Source organism: Triticum urartu, chromosome 2 (genome assembly GCF_003073215.2).
Source record: "Triticum urartu cultivar G1812 chromosome 2, Tu2.1, whole genome shotgun sequence".
Taxonomy (NCBI): domain Eukaryota; kingdom Viridiplantae; phylum Streptophyta; class Magnoliopsida; order Poales; family Poaceae; genus Triticum; species Triticum urartu.
The window spans coordinates 743,953,833-743,971,631 of NC_053023.1; the positions used below are offsets into that span (position 1 = coordinate 743,953,833).

The window sequence follows — 17,799 nt, forward strand, 5'->3', positions numbered from 1 at the left end:
TGCTGGTGTTCCCGTGTCCGCCGGCTGGCCCGGCGTCGTCGCGCCGGTCGGAGGCTGGCTCTTCGCGCCGTCGTCAGTAGCCTGAGGAGGCGCCTGCGGCGGAGCGTACGACGGGCTCGATGCCGGTGCGATCCTGGACGATGGCCCTGCGGGGGCGGCCCAAGCCGACGGGGCTGGAGCGGGCCACGCGCCACCTCGATACGCTGACGGCGCCGGTGCGGACTTGGACGACGGACCTGCGGCGCCAGCGGACGGCGACGACGACGACGACGGACTCTTCGCGACGTGGTGAGCCGGGGACGCGGCGGGCGGCTTAGAAGGCGAGGGCATGGCTGGGGCCGGGGCGGGGGCTGCATGGTGGCGACGCCCGGTGAGAAGCGGCACTACGTCGGCCATCGACGCCGCCGGCGCCGCGGCGAGCACGGCGGCCACCAAGAAGAAGACGAAGAGCCTTCTGCACGAAGCCATGGTCGTCGATCGAGATGGTCGCCTACAAAGAAAGACGTACGTACGTGAGGACTGCAGATTGGGTTTTTCGCTGCTGCGCTGCTGTGAGATCGATGGCGGCGCCGGGGCGCCGAATAAATAGCGAGCCGGCATGGAAAGGCGACATCAGTTCCTGATCTGCCGCCGCGCATATATATGGAATGTGCTCGACCGACCGACGTACTGGTTCCTTCTTCCCCGCGTCCTGTGTGGACCGTGAATTCGTGATCGATCGATCGCGCGCGGCCGGCTACCACCATATGCATGGATGGAATCGGAAACAAATCGATGCATAGCTGGCCATGCCAGGCCACGCGCGTTCTACGAAGGTTCCCGGCCGACCGGACTATGGCGGTGCAGTCAATGCGTTCCATGATCCATCGTCTCCTTATGTCTCACTGCTCAAACCCTGGATCTGTGTACGTTGTGGGTTGTTTAGTGCATGGGGTGTTTGATACATGCATTAAATGTTTCTTTTTTGGAGTTCGGATTTTGTCCATGGCAAATCGAACTTTTTTTATGGCAACTTTAGTTGACGCGAGGATATTTAGTTTAGTTGGTAAGCATGGTAATTTTGTCCTCGGTTTGTTTTTCTGCCAGAAAATTGCAATCCTCGCGTCAACTGAAATCGTCATAAAAAACATTCGATTTGTCATGGGCTAAATCCGAATGTTCGAGATTTATCATTTTTTTCTTTTTTTAAAGTAAGAAGAGCTATGCTGCGGACGAACACGCATAAACATAGTATTTGTCACGAAAAATGCTAGAGTATTATCATAGTAAGAAGAGCTATGCCTTTCTTATTTAACAAGCCGACCGATGGTAAAGTAATGTTGGTTGTGACCTCTATTGTTTGACCAAGCACTCAAGAAGGCAAGTCTATGTGCAAGATGCCTCTATTGTCTCAAGGTAGCTTCTAAAGTAAAAGTAGATTGAGCTTGAGAAGTCCAAGAGGTGAAAGTGAAGGCATGCAAATATTCACATGACGATTGTGGTGCCCTTTGACACCTTTGTGTATGAGCATGTAGAGCCTAAGACCACATGTTTCAGTGAGGAAACTGGATCCCAAGAGTTAAACTCATGATTTTGCACATTTAACTTCATGTAAATAACAAAAGTCTAAGATCTTCATTATTTGCACATATAGGGATGCACTATCTAATGAACTGATGGTGGAATATTTTTCATTCATACACCATAGTTACATGTTCTTATGCTATAGTAAAAAATGGCTTCATTTGCACTACTTTTTTTTGTATGAGCAAAACTAATGGTAAAAAATGGACTGATTTACCTAAGAGTCCCTAGGGTTCCACGACCGCAAGCAACAAATATGTTGGAGTTACAATATGTTCCATCACATTGGGGCACCTTGAATTCATTTTAATTACCATCAACATTCTATACATGAGAGCACGTACACATTGATGTTATATATCTATGTCCATATTCTGGTCCACCCAATCGCAATGATAAGTGTATATGATCCACGAGTTCATCGTATTTGAAACAATAACATATAAAAATTATAGTAATATTGCAGTTTACTAATAAATATCAGCAATAAAAAGGTGTTTGCATGCTTTTCTACTTCCTAACAAATATCATATGCAATAATGTAGGTAAAGTCAAGTTGCATATTGGTGCTTTGGGAAATGGTATAAACTAATCTAAGGCATTACCTATTTGTTATAATAAAAATCACAATAAGTCGTGTTATAATAAAAATCACAATAAGTCGCGTTATAATAAAAATCACAATAAGTCGCATTCGAATCTCTGCCATTTTGTTGACACTCTCTTGATACATGAAACCTGATATATTGGTGTTTTCTTCCCTGTACAAACCTGATTTGCTTTAAAATTTACTTGGGCCCTCTTTGGCTGGGCTCAAGCAGCTTGTCTGTGTTGCTTCCATGGTCCTAAAAGCTCAAGCCCAATCAAACACCAAATATTGTTGATGGGCTTGGCAGAAGTTATCTCTCCAATTGCACTGGAATGGAAAAGCACTTCTGGACAGCCCTGAGCCCACCACCGCAGCTTCTCATCCACTCGTCACAAAATTTATCCCTCAAAAAAAAAAACTCGTCACAGAATTTCCCCTCGAGGGCTTGTGCATTATTGTCCCCTAAAGAATGTTGTCTTCTTTCCATTGCCTTGCACCAACGATAGTACTTTTTAGGAAAATACTATCTTGTTTGTTTGGGTTATCCCAATGACACCGGATATCTAGCTCCACACAAGGGAACAAAGTACTATCGACAAAGCCATAAACCAAGTGGAAAAATGGAATTCTTTAACCATGCTCATTTTCACTTGGGAATGCCATTGAGCGCTCCTTTGGTATGTTCAAGATGAAATGGCATCTTCTAAAATATGTCACAAGTTACCCGGTTGTGAACCAAACCCAGATAATAGTTGCATGTATGGCGCGCCATAATTGGATAAGAGAGAGTACTCTCCGTTACAAGTAGTTTACTTGTGTGAGTTTACTTGTGTGATTAGGATGACAACCATGTGTCGGGTAACATTCAATCTGAGCAATCTACATCACTTCATGGCCTTTATGTGGGAAATGAGCATGCCAACATGAATGACATTTGTGAAAAATATTGCAAATGCTTTGATGGGACAAGACGACAAAGAGGAGGATGACGAAGATGATGACTAGTGTGCGCAAAGACTTGGCTTGTATTTTGGTCCTAACTTAATTGTAATATGGGGAACCACTTATAGTTTGTGATCCTTTTATTACTAATCTATCATGAGGTATTAAAGTGGATGTGTGCATGTGTGCATATGTTAATGGATTTTATTAGTGATAATTACGTAGCAATAAAAGAAAATATATTTGGGCTAAATAGGTGCTAAGCATGTTTTTTGAGCTACTATGCAGCATAACTTGATAAAATCGGTGTTTAAATAACATGTTCGGTATCCGTGGGCATTATAGACTTTCACTGCCAGCTATAGCCTCACTAGCCGCGCGCCCTAAAAAAGTTACCAAACATGTTTGTTTGGCTTCTCGGCTTCTACTAGCTCCAGCCTGCTTCTCGGCTTCTATCAACTCCAACCGCTTCTTAGTCAGTCGCAGCCCCAACAAACAGGTCCTTAGGCAATGGAACAAACACCTTTTTAGAGTTCATCGGAATAAATTAACGGTCTGTACATCAAGCCTGAGAGCCTCACAAGGAAGAGATAATTTTCATTGGTGATTGAATCGTCACACATGTATAGGGAAGATTATTAACCATTGCATAAAACTTTTGTCAATATCATTTTTCAGTAAAAAGAATTGAGTTCACTGAATCAGTGCCAAAGGCACACATGTGCTTGAGAGTCAAATGCTATGCGATTCCCACATTGTAACAGCACACTGCCGCCACACGCGCGGAGTCTCACACTCTTGCTCCGTTCCCCTTCCTCACGCGCGGACCACACGTGAGGAAGACACACGCGTTCGTTCCAAAGCCCGGGTCGGGTCGGGTCGGGTCGTGCGGCCGCAGAACAAGAAGACAAGGCGCGGCAGCAAAAATCCCCCGTGCATTCTCTGCCCGAAGCCCCTGGGACGCCCGCAAACTGCCGTTCGCCCCTCCCCTGCCTCGGCCAGGGGCCTCCCCGCAATTTCCTCCACCTGCTCCCTCCCTCCCTCCCTCCCTCGGCTCGGTTGCTGCAGCGACAGGCTTTTCCTCCCTCCTTTTCCGCTGCTCTGCGCCAATGCTCCGCTCTTCATCACCACACGCCGCGCGCACCCACCCACCACCACCATCACCTCCGGGAGGGGGCTGCTCTGCTCGCTCGCCCCTATCCATCCACCTCCCCCTCACCCTCCCCCCCCGCTGCCGCCTTCCTCCCCCCCCCTCCCTCCTCGCGCGCGCACGGCAGCCTCCGCCGCCGTCCGTCCCCGGCCGGAGGCACAGAAAGAAAGGTAGCACCACCGCTTCTCCCTCTCTCTCTCTCCCTCCGATGACCGTTCTTCCCCGGCAGATCAGCCTGCACGCGTTCTTCTTCAGCTCTCTTCTTTCCGCGGCCGATCCTCCTGCCAGCGGCGCAGTGCTACCAGGCAGGCAGGCAGGAATGGGGTTTTCGGCCCCCTCGTTTTGCCCGATCCTTCCTATTTCGGGTGGGGGTTTCGGTCCACAACACAAAAGGGGGAGATTTTGGGCTGCGGCGATTTCCGCTGCTCCACGGCGCTCCGATTCCTAGATTCTGCTGGGGCTTTTAGCACGGACCAAAATCAACACCATCTGACTGTTTGAAACAAACTACTATAAAGTGCACATATATTCTGTATTTGATATATGACGGTGCCACGGAAATGCTGGGATGTGGATTCCATCTCGCCATGGGTTGCTGCCGTTGGTGTTGAAAAACTGCAGATTTCGTGCCTTGGGGTGCATAATTTTGGCACTAGTAAGTAGTAGGATGCAGCTTTCGATCTGCACTGATAGATAGCAGGGGGGTGTCACTCACAGACACAGTGCTGCAGATATATGCAACTCTCTACAACCACTTGAACCCCCAAGGGGAGGGGAGCAGACTAGCTGCCGTGCTGAATTAATTAAGGCTGTTTCATTTATGCGTGTTCCTTCTAGTTTTGTGGATGGCTACCAAAGTGCGCGCGCACAACACATCGTCTGCCTCGATTCGGCTTAACAGTCTAGGAAGAGAAAACATGCATCTTCTGTGGCTTACACTAGCTAGATCTCAAGGTCTCTACTGCCATTTGGGGAAGTGATTTATGTGTGTTCATTTCAGTTTTGTTTGTGACTGCCAAATTGTGCTGCTTCATATGGGCCAACTGATTACTCACTACTGTAGTGCAAGCAGCACATTGTGCGGCTCGATGAGGGTTAAGAGCGTGGGCAGCATGCACATTGTGCGGCTTACGCTTGAGTCTAGAAAACTAGCAAGTACAATGCAGCTCCATAAGGGAAGGGAACTAGTTTCAGCACCAAATCAAACAAGACCAGCATGGGAGGAAGTGGGTGCTCCACACTTTCTGAGGTTTCCGGTAGAGTCGCGGTTGTGGTAAACAGGAGTGCCACTTGTTCTTGTTTTCATGTGTTCCTTTTGGTTTCATGACTATCGAATTCCGCAACTTGGTGTAGGATCATGCGATTTACTTGTCACTGTAGGAAGCAGATTGTGTGACTCGATGCGGATTAATAGTGTATAGGAAACATATCGTGCAGCTTACACTAGATTGCAAGGTTTATACGGGAGCACATTTGATTTATTTTTTTACAACGCGTCGATGCTGTAGTGTGTGCTGATCATTCGATTCTTCTTCTATATGTAGGCAGCGAATTGTGTGGCTCGATGTGGACTAAGTGTGTAGACAACACGGCTTGTGGCTTGCGCTAGATTTCGAGGTCTCTACTGAGGGTGAATTTCTCTTTTTTTTACAAGGTACCGATGATATATGTGTGCTGGTCATTTGATTTTTTTTTGAATGAATGGTCATTTGATATTTGTGCTATGTGTTTGCTGATCATTCAATATTTGCGTTAATAACAAACTGATGTCCTGTATTGCTTTTGCTAAATAATCTTCTCCTCTGTGAACCAGTTGTTGGTGCAAGAATGGGGCGCAAAAGTGACCTGGCTGACCAGCTGCAGGAGGATGGCAGTGATGGAATGAATGCTGTTGCTGCCGAATATGAAGAATGCAGTGAAGAAGAAGAACCATTTGAACGTGAATTCGCCCTATAGTGAGTCGTATTACAATTCACTGGCCGTCGTTTTACAACGTCGTGACTGGGAAAACCCTGGCGTTACCCAACTTAATCGCCTTGCAGCACATCCCCCTTTCGCCAGAAGAGGAGGCTAATGCAGAGGAACCTTGCGGTGGCATCACCCCACTTGAAGATGAGGATGCCAGTTACGATGAACCTTTTGTTGATGAACTCTGTTATGAGGAAGAAGACAGTGGCGAGCAGGACCCATATTATGCGGAGCCTTTCACGGATCAGCTCTGTGAAGTGGAGCCATGTGATGTTGAGGTGGCTCATGAGGAAAAGTTTGTGAAGAAGAAGTCCAGTCCTGTTCAGGCTATCAAGAAGGAACAAAATGAGGAAGAGGTCCTAAAACAGGCACTGGGAAAGGGCAGCAGCCATGAGCACAAGGTGGTACCAGTGACTGATGAAATTGAACTGAAGCCGTTCAAGAAACGATTGTCTGTCAGGTTTGCTACTGATGTGTCTTGTTACACATACAGTACTGAAAGTTTTGGTGCTGCCAGGTTGGAGAAAAGGAAAGCTCAGTTTGATGACCAGGACAGCCACTTGTGTAAGAGGCAAGAACACACAGTTTCTTTACCTCAGGAAGGTGTCAAGCTGAAAGAAGTGGATGACACTAACCTGTATGTGGGTAACCTGCCAGCTTCTGTGACTTCTAACAAGTTCAAAGAGCTATTTCTACCTTTCGGACGAATCGTTCAATCAAGAGTGGCGGATGATCGTTTCACTGGTGTAAGCCGGGGATATGGCTTTGTGAAGTATGCTGAACCTCGTAGTGCCACAGCAGCTATTGAACGCATGAATGGGCGCCTGGTTGATGGGAAAACATTAGAGGTTAGAGTAGCTGCAGTTCCAGCTCCACCATCAGTATCCAATCCATCCATGCAGTCCGTGTCAGAAACTTGCAGTCTGCCCTCAAAGGAAATCGACCCAAGCTACTTGTATGTCTGTAACCTCCCCTCAGCCATGGACACGCTGAAGCTACTCGAGTATTTTCTGCCTTTCGGGAAAGTAACTGATATAAGGATGCCCAGGGATCACACCACAGGTTTAAGCAAAGGATATGGCTTTGTGAAGTACTCTGATTCTCATCATGCAGCTCAGGCCATCATCCATTTGAATGGATTTCTGGTTGAGGGTAAAAAGATAGACGTCCGAGTGTATGACACCTCTCCACCCAGACCCAACAAGGAAATCGACATGGCGAATCTATATGTCTGCAACATTCCTGTATCCATTGACACAAATAAGCTGGTTGAGCTTTTCTCGCCATTTGGTAAGATCACCCATGCTAGAGTGGCAGCAGACCAAGGATATGGCTTTGTCAAGTTTGCCGATTCTCAATGTGCTGCTGAGGCTATTGCACTAATGAATGGATCACTGGTTGAAGGGGAGACATTAATTGTCAGAGTTGCAGGCCTTTCATCATCAGCATCCAGCTCAGCTGTACAAGGCTCGCCAATTGCCTCTCCAGAAATCAACAAATTTAGACTGTACGTCACTAACCTTCCGCGGACCGTGAACGCTGATAAGCTGGTTGAACTTTTCGTGCCCTTTGGTCGGATCAGCAAAGTCATGATCAATCTGGAGTATAGCCTAGTGTTCTATGCAGATGTAGCGTCAGCGATCAAGGCTGTCGAACGCATGGATGGGTACCTAATTGGTGGAAAGAGGCTAGTGGTCAGGCGATCAGACTCCTCTTGTCCAACCGATGGGGCAGATCATGGTTCATCACAGTCAGCTGCCAAGCCCATGAGAGAAATTGATATGGCCAACTTGTGTGTTGCCGGCATCCCACCGACGATGACTGGCGATCAGCTGGTCGAGCTTTTCCGGCCGTACGGACAAATTGTGCAATCTAGGATGTTTCGTGGGTATGGCATGGTTAGGTACCAAAACTCTTCGTCTGCCGCTGCTGCAATTGATCATATGGATGGTTATCTCATTGGAGGAAGTACCCTGGCTGTCAGAGTATCAGGCCTTCCTAATCCTGTTGATTTCAACGCTGCAGCAAACGCTCCTCTAACGCTACAACAGAGGCCCGCCAATGCCAATGCTGCTGCAACAAATCCCATGGATCTCAACGCTGCCACAAATGCTCCCCCAACACTACAACTGCAACAACCGTGGCCTGCCAATGGGCAGCAGAAACAAATCGACATGACCAACTTATATGTCTGCCATCTCCCGCCCTACGTCACCACTGAAAAGCTGATCGAACTCTTTATGCCATGCGGCCAAATCACTCAAGCCAAGGCAGTTGTTGACCTATGCACTGGTGTGTGCAAGGGATACGGATTTGTCAAATTTGCTGATACTTATGCTTCTGCCGTGGCTCTCAGTTACATGAACGGTTACCTACTGGAGGGCCACATCTTGGAGGTTAGGATAGCTGGTGTCCATCAAAGCGCTATGGGCAGCTACATGGCGCATCTCTACTCCCAGTTCACAGTCCCTGATCCCTCAAAGACGGCAATTGGAGTACCAACGTCGCATTGGCCATACCATTTTGCTGCCGAATCAGCATACACTGAGAACAGGGGCCAGGGAACCGACGCTGCTTCTCAAACATCTCAGCCACCTGAATCTCTATCAGCCAGTTCATCATTTGCTCCTGACATGGAATGGTCTCCTGTGTCCTCAACCCATCTCGCCGACACTAGTTCTCAGCAGCAACAGTTGTCAAGCCATGTCACCGACACTAGTTCTCAGCAGCAGCAACAATCTTCAGCAGGCTGGGCTGGTCCGCCTGGCTTCGAGCCCCCTCATGCGCATGCGGCGGTCTCTCCCCCTCAGCCGCCGCCGTCAGCAGTACCTTGGGCTGGCCCACCCGGCTTCGAGCCCCATTCCATCCCCAAGAAAGATGCCGCCACCGCGACAAAACCTTCCCAACATTGCTCCAAGGTCCATCTGGCAGAGTCAGGAGGCAACCAGAAAAGGTGTTCCATCGTCTAGCACCATCTGCTTTCAGGACACACTTGTGGCCCTCAACACCAATGATGTTCTTTTGTGCCTCAGTGTATCTCTTATATTACTTCTGGAACAAAATGAAAGATCCATGTGCTAATTAACATCATTTGGTTTAGCTAAGTATTTAACTAGTAGTAGACTTGGTTGGTTAGGGCGAGCTGGCTGCTAAAATGAAGACAATTAATTGCCAGCGTAATCGTATTGTTAATTAACCTGCATGGTTATTTGTGATGCCAGCTGATGGCCTCCACTTTAGTTAAGACGATTAATGGTTCCATTTCCATGCTGGCTTGCTGGTGTGATGCATTCTGAACTTTTAAATATGCTAGTATTTGTTCAGTCGAGTACAAGTTCTGTTCTGTTTTCAGAAGAAAGGAGAGTATCAGATTCCAGTTAAAAATCTACATAAGATTTTGGTTTTGTGTTGGGGATCTGTGTGCTCTCAGGCCGCAGATCTTTGAACAGAAATCGTGTCTTTTATTCTTCATTTAATTAGAATAGTGATCATGTTTTACAGTCTGTAGTACCGCAACTCTAATTTTTCAAATTGAGTTTCCACTAGTTTTTCTTTCATGTGTTGGTGTTTGCATTGCCGATTCAGCTATCTCTGGAGTTCATATCTTGAACAATGTCTTGTGAATTGTTCTCCAGGTGGTCTTATTTTGATGGCAGAGCTGGTTGAAGTAGAGCTCCGTTTTCATGCAGCTAAGATTCTCCTTTTCTCTTCTTTTTTATTCATTTAATTTTTTCAAGATTTTTTATTAGTTTTTAATGATGTTAATGCTATTCTTAATTTAGCACTCCCTCCGTCCGTAAATACTTGTCCTAGAAATAGATAAAATGGATGTATCTATAACTAAAATAAGTCTAGATACAACCATTTCCAGGACAAGTATTTCCGGACGGAGGGAGTATTTCTATGAGTAATTTCTTGCCATGAATTTGTATCATGGGTAATAAATTTTTTCTACATTTCAAAAAGTTGGCATGCATTGACATAGGACAGGAGGCTTAGCTAACACTGGATAGTTAGATTCAATATGAGGCCTTGCATGTGTCAGCAAATTTGTGAAGACGCTTTTTTAAAGAAACAAACCATCTACTTAGATGTTTGTAACTGTTAAGGTATAAAACTGACCCATACTTCTGTGATCAATAATGTACTAGCGAAAATCGCCATTTTCCGAAAGCACAAGAGAATTCTCTATTGTACAAGGTGAAAGCCCATATTAATTTTTAAAGAAGCCAATTGCTCATTCTTTATTTTTCCCAGCACATGAAAGTTGAACGATTGTTTGTCAAAAGCTGGCTAGTTTATTTTGTGGAAGACTGGAACTTTGATAGCTAATATAACCGGGGAAGCGTGAATTTGCTAATAATTCAGAAGCTCACATTCCATTCGAAAAGATTTTCTCAGCAGTTGTGCTCCAGGTATAATTGTTCAAGCACAGGAAAGCTGGGGGAACTAGACTGAACACCCACCAGAATCCATCAACCAGCCTACATTTACTAAGCAGTTCAGATCCAACAACCATCACACGCATGGACCAAGGAACTTCGGCGTCTCCAAAACACTGTCTCAACAACAAATCAACTTTGCGAATGAGTTCTTGGTTAGCATGGATATGGGCTGCTCGATGCTGATCTTCGCATTGCAGGCAGTCTGTGCCAACGCCTGCACCAACTCATCGACCCTTGGATGATCTTTCTGGCAGTAGATTTTGATCCTCTCGATGCAAGGGTAGCTGCCTGAGCCCGATGGCAACGCTCTCCTTATTGGCAGCAAGAGTTTGCATGTGGTGCATTCGTCCTGCAGAATATCAACATCAAGGTAGTCGTAGTGTCAGTAAGAGTTGTAGCAGACCAATTGGTACGTGGACATATATGCTTCTGAGTAAGTACCATTTCGAGCTTCAAAGTGAGCTCCTTCAGCTTGTCCGAGCACTGGAGAATCCGGTGCAGTGGGTACAAGTCAGCAGTCATGCACCAATCGCCCAGCACCAACCTTGTCAGGTTGCTGAACATCGGGCATGTTTGCAAAGTTCCCTCAAATGTGCGCTTGAAATTCATCCATCAGACATGAAAGCAAACATTCTTAGACTAGCAACATTGGCATTTTTCATCATATGGGTAAGAAACAGAAAAGAACCCATTCTTACCTCATGCAATGGCGCATGCAGCTCCAACGTTGTGGCATGTGAAAGGCCATCAAGTAGATGTAGATGATGATCCAATACTGTGTACTTATGATGAAAATATTTGGGTATTAGACTAATCGAAGCTGTTACCAGACAAGACAGATCCCTGGTTACTATACCACCAATTTCTGTGTCAAGGATAGAGAGATGGGTAAGGTTCCTAGCACAAATCAGGAGACCGGAGGTAAGCTGGCAGTCACTGATATGCAGAACCTTGAGTGACCTCGATGAGATCTCCTCACGGTCACAGAAACCACACCACTCCAGCTCTAGATGTTCAAGCACAGGGCAGTCGTAGTTCAGCGGCCTAAATAACCCATGTTTCAACATGACAGATTGGAGCCTGATTGTTTTGAGGTGCCGAGAAGGAAAGATTACTGTCCTATCCAAACTGAGAGATCCAGAAATATGAAGCAGACGAACTTTGTGCATAATGGCATGACGAATCCACACGGAACATTTGGTATCATTAACCCATTGGGCAGAGATTCGGGCTTCATCCAAGGAAGTGGTACAGTCATGCAAGAGCAGCAAGCAGTCCCCGAAATTCTCCAGCTTCCGTTTATCCACGAAATCTTGGCTGTCGATGCGGATGAATGGTGTAGAGCACCAAAGATTGCGCCATCATGGTGAGAGAAGACTTGTGCGCACGACCTCCGGCATCGGCAGGAAGGACATCACATGGTGGAGCAGATCATCGGATAGGCTGCTGAGCCTGTCGACACCATTCCTGCTGCCTCGCGCACTCTTGGAACCACGGGGAATCGAAGTTGGTGCCGACATTTCATCAAACAGAACAGCTGCATGAATCCACAAAGGGCTAAATAATCAAAATCACTGGTATACACATTTTGAGAAATCCTACATACACACGAAGGCATGAAACGATTTCAATCATGAAGCAGCTGTGTTAGCGGTCACACAATGCAACATTATGTAAACGCATATAGTTCAGGGAGCGAGAAACTGTGGAAAGTTTAAGCTGCAAATACCACCACCCTTCTAGTTCTAGAGAGGTGTGTTTACGACATTGCTTCAGAGCAAAGTGGTAAGCAAAAAAAGAATCTGAACCGGGTAGCACCTTTCTGTTAACACACTAATAGGAGCAATTATGTTCTCCAAGATATCGAAATAATCCAACAATCACTGCTTCGAAAAGTATTTTGTGTTCTTATAAGCATTCCAGTTTAAATTACAACACTTGACATAAGTTTAACAGTAGCAGCAAAGATGGTGCTAGATGCAGAGCATGGTAAATTGGTGATCAGTCACAGACAGAATTTTGTGCCCATTACAAAACTTACAAAGCTACTCTTAATGAAGAGAGTTCGGGCCATTACTTGGTTACAAAAAGGGAAACGTGGTGACCATTAAGTTGTTTCTCAAATACTTCCTCTGTAAACTAATATAAGAGCATTTAGATCACTAAAATAGTAATCTAAACGTTCTTATATTAGTTTACGGAGGGAGTATCTGTAAAGTAAGTTGACAGTTGATGTACTCACTTTAGTATATTTTCCTTGAGTACTTTCTAATTTATATAACCAGGAAGTATCATTGCATGATTGACATCAATTGTGTGTAGGTTCAATTGTATGGTTGACATGAACATGAATTGACATCAATAGCAATATAAGCAGGAGCACTGTATGCATCAATTATGCATCTTTATCTTCCCAGATTTGGTAAGCAGAATTGCAGGGAGATCAGCTGTACCTTGCTAACTTGCTAAGGCAGGTCGGCAGTGCTGGTCTGGCGCCGCGGAGGAGGCAGCGATGATGCGGACTGCGGACGCCCAGCGGGTTGGAGGCGAGCCGGCGAGGGAGAGGACCGTGCGGCCGGCCGGCGCCGTGATGGGAGCGAGCTAGCTACAGCCGACAAGGGACAGTACAGCGGAGCTGCGGGGCAAGCCGGCGAGGGGAAGGAGAGGGCCAGAGGGGAGCGGGCCGGCGGCCGACCGGCGACGTCTGGGAGGGGAGCGGCCGACGGTCGAGGGAGAGGAGCGGCGCTGTCAGCCGCCGTGTGCCCGTGTGGCGGCGTCCCTCTCTGTCGATAGGAGAGAGAGGAAGTCATGGGAGCGGGCTGCTGCCTTGCTGGGCTCAGGCCGATGGGCTGCCGTTTTGGGCCCCATATAAATTGTCAGAATTCTAGGTGGCCCACGGCCCACCCGTGCTTCCCACTAGCAACCAAGGGGATGGTCTATTTTATTTTATTTTATTTTTTGAGACTAGGCCGGGCCCTACTGCTCATTGCGTCAAAATGTCGACAGAACGCACAGGCAATACCCCGCATCGCTAGCAATGGGCCGGCCCATTAAACCAGAGCTAGACATCCGGTTTTGGGAAGCCTCTAGAAGGTTCCCTGAACCGTTTTTTCTTGTTTTTACCGTTTTTCCTGTTACTTCTTGGGTTTTTTCGTTTTTTCTTTTCTCTGTTTTTCTGTTTCGTTTTCTTGTTCTTTTTCTGGTTTCCGTTTTTTTTTCCTTTTTTTTGTTTCTTTCGAAAATTGTTCAGAAAGTCCAAAATTTGTTCGTGTTTCTAAAAAAGTTCCAAATTTCAAAAAAATGTTCGTGTTTAAAAAAATTGTTCAAAATTCGAAAAATGTTTGCTTTTTCCAAAAATTGTTCCGGCATTAAAAAATTATTCTGAATGTTTTTGTTCAAAAATTTTCACATTTTTTAGAAAACGTTTCTGTTTTAAAAATTGTTCATGTTTTCATTTTTTCAGAAGTTTCAAAAAATGTTCCAGTTTTAAAAATTGTTCATGTTTTCATTTTTCAAAAGTTTAAAAAAATGTTCCAGTTTTAAAAATTGTTCACAAGGTTTTAAAAAATCGTGTTTGGAAATTTTGTTCAGGAATTTGAAAATATGTTCACCTTTCCAAATTTTGTTCTGAAATTTGTAAAAATGTTCTGGTTGCAAAAAAACTGTTCAAGATTTTCAAAAAATGTTCTTGTTTTTCGAAAATTTTATAGCTTTTTAAAAGTTGTTCACAAATTTGGTAAGTTTTTGCTTTTCACACAACATTCCGTTTTTAAAAAAAAATATTGCTTCCGAAATTCTTAAACTAATTCGGATCTGCGTAGCTTGTTTGTTCTTTAAGTTTGATGCTAGCCGTTTTATCAGGTACGACAGCTAGCCTAGTTGGCAAGAAGTCATGCTGTGTAACCAAGCATCGCGTGTTCGAATCCCTGTCAACGCGTATTATTTTTTTAGCTACAGGGCACGTTCGATTTCTGTTGCTGTCGCTGTCTTCATGGGCCGGCCCAGTCGAAGTCACCCCTGTGCGAAACGGCGACGATTTGACGCAAAGAGCGTCACATAGGAGGTCTCAACGAGCACGACCCCGGCCGACTCCCCGAGTCTAACTCTAACCTAGACATCGCCTCACCGTCCCAATAAATTCTCCCGGTTCCTCACCCTAGCCCAACACGCAAAGAAACTCTTTGGCCTAATTCTTCTTTTGATGATCGATTCAACCTCTGATCAAAAAGATAGACATTGGTTCTATTTCATCTCTTCAACAAATTTAGTAATAAGCATAACGGCCCTATTGTTTCGATGGAGAGAAGAACCTATAATTAGCTTTTCGGAAAATTTCCAAACGAACAATTTCAACGAAATCTTTCAATTTCTCCCGTCTCTCGTTCGCTATTCCGCCGCCGCGTCTTGTTGCTAGCTAGGGTTTCGTTTCGCCTCCCAATCATCTGATCGATGGCGGCCGAGGAAGGCGAGAAGAAGATGATCACGCTCAAGAGCTCGGACAGTGAGGAATTTCAGGTCGAGGAGGCGGCCGCCATGTAGTCGCAGACCATCTGCCACATGATCGAGGACGATTGCGCCGACAACGGCATCCCGCTCCCCAACGTCGACTCCAAGATCCTCTCCAAGGTCATCGAGTATTGCAAGAAACATGTCCAGGCCAGCCCCAAAACGGCCGACTCCGGCGCCGCCACCGATGCCAGCTCCTCCACCTCTACTGCAGCCCCCGCCCCCGCCGAGGACCTCAAGAGCTTTGACGCCGAGTTTGTCAAGGTCGACCAGAACACCCTCTTCGACCTCATCCTGGCTGCAAACTACCTCAACATCAAGGGATTGCTCGACCTTACTTGCCAGACTGTTGCAGACATGATCAAGGGCAAGACTCCGGAGGAGATCCGCAAGACTTTCAACATCAAGAATGACTTCACACCCGAGGAGGAGGCGGAGATCCGCAAGGAGAACCAGTGGGCTTTTGAGTAGAAAATAGAATGCTTAGTCTTCGTGTTTTCTTTTTTGAGACTTCGTATCGTCGTATGTCGCTGCCTTTTCTATGTCCTCCTAGTGCTAGTGGTCGTAATTATTCTGGAGTCTAAACGTCGTTTATTCCTGCAAGAAAAAACCTATCTTTTGGCCATTGGTCATTACCTATGAAACTGAATTATTAATTGTCAAGTGGACGTTTTGCTTCGTTACGTCATCCTTAATTTGCTGTGATTTATGTGTGTGATTTGAGATATTTTTGGCTATCTTAAAATAGCCATATTGTTTCCTACAAGCAAACATGCCCGTGCGTTGCAACAGGAAGAAATATCCCCCACATGTCCTTACCCACTGAGCATGGTTAAAGACCTCATCCTCATTCCCCTAACCTAATAAACATGACTAATACCACGTCCTCAGGTCCATATTCTTCATTTCAATATGACATCAGACACATGTTTCCGCTTGTCCTCTTTGTTGTCCTTGTCGCCGGCGGTCACAGTACCAGTTGTCACTAAACAATGTTGGCTAGGTCGTTGAGCCTCCCTCGTGTCCGACGAGATGACGAGCGTTGAACAAAGATTTTTTATCATCCGAGTAACATATTAGGAAAAAGTAGTGCACATAATATATGCCCGTGCTATCATATAAATTGAGTAGTTTGTGTCAGATAGACCATGAAGTCGTAATTGGACTCCTCATACATTATATGGGTGTCACTGGGCCGAGCTATGCTGGTCGTACGTGAGGAGGCGACGAAGAAAAGGATTCCTTCCATACCCCTAGTTTAATAAATTAAACTAAAACAATGCATTCATGGGTGTATTTCAAATATTCACCCCATTTTATTAGTAGGTATAGATTTAAAAAAAAAGTTAGTTATAGTACCTCCCATTTTTCAAGAATATTTATGTTTTGAACAATTCTTTGCCTTTTCAAATTCAAAGTTCATTTTTTTGTTTTTAAAAATGTTCGCAAATTTTAAAAAATCAGTATAGCACCTCCTAGTTTTCAAAAATTGTTCATGTTTAAAAAAATATTCAGGTTAAAAAATGTTATTTTTCTAAGTGCTCAAATTTAAATTTTTTCTTCACAATTTTGCAAAATATTTGCGTCCTAAATTATATTCAGTTTTTGCAAAAAAAATGTTTTTCTTTTGCTCTCAGTATCTGGCATGGTTGCTAGTTTGATTTAATACGCTAACTGTCACATAAACATAAGAGCTTATCTAGTCTAGTGGATACCTTTATGAGCCCTCTAGCTTGGGTGTCTGGGTTAGATTCCTTGAGGCACAATATTCTTTTTCCGTGGACTTTTTTCGCTGGTGCGGGAGCTGTACTAATGGGCCGGCCCATCATGGCTATGAGCGTCTGAATTTTTTTTCGCAACAGAAAACGCGTGACGGACGAAAATTTATGTGGGTCCGACCGTATGACCAAAAAAAGTGAAGAAACAATCCTTCCTTTAATATTAGATAAAGATAAAGATTACGGGATGGTCTATGGTTTGCCGAGCAAATTTGGGAATTCAAAAAATCATCCTACAGTCTGATTATGGACACAGTTACGCATACTATGCTACAGGCGAAATGTTTCGATAAAATTCGGTTTGCGCACTGTTCAAAGGAGGCCGACACGGGGTGAATGAGGTAGCTAGGTCTGTCTCTTTAAATTCTGATGAAGTTTGTGTTTGGGTCGCAACTTGCCTTTGCTTTTGAACCATGTAACTCTGTTTGATAATGAATAGAATGCGCTAGAAGACTTTTCCTGAAAAAAACACTAATTAAACCTTATGCAGCGTACCAAAACAACGAAAATGGGGCCGAGCGGGAAATATCTTAGATTACGCAGCTACCAAATACACCCTCATACATTTTGCGCCAAATGTGCGCATACAAAATCCGCTATTTGTGAATGCATGCCACTGGTACTGTCTGTTTACAACAACAACGGCGATAAATTACTTCCAAAGGGGAGTAACGACAAAATTGTACTGAGTTCAAGGGGAGATCTATTGAGGAATTATTCTGAAACGGGGAGCTGGTTGAAGCAGAGCCCTGTTTTCTTGCAGCGAGCTATTCAGTCTCTTTTTTCCCTTTCTTAACCTTTAGGTTTTTTTTCCAATAATTTTCTCAGTGTTTAATGATGTTTGCACTATTCTTAATT

General features: G+C 45.1%; 3 pseudogenes; 2 read left to right on the plus strand and 1 right to left on the minus strand.

Annotated features, from left to right (window-relative positions):
* Nucleotides 1-4,173: 4,173 nt before the first annotated feature.
* On the plus strand, nt 4,174-10,728 carry LOC125540425 (annotated as a pseudogene).
* LOC125540426 lies at nt 10,565-13,590 on the minus strand (annotated as a pseudogene).
* Nucleotides 13,591-15,094: 1,504 nt separating this feature from the next.
* Nucleotides 15,095-15,634, plus strand: LOC125534592 (annotated as a pseudogene).
* The last annotated feature ends 2,165 nt before the right edge of the window (nt 15,635-17,799 follow it).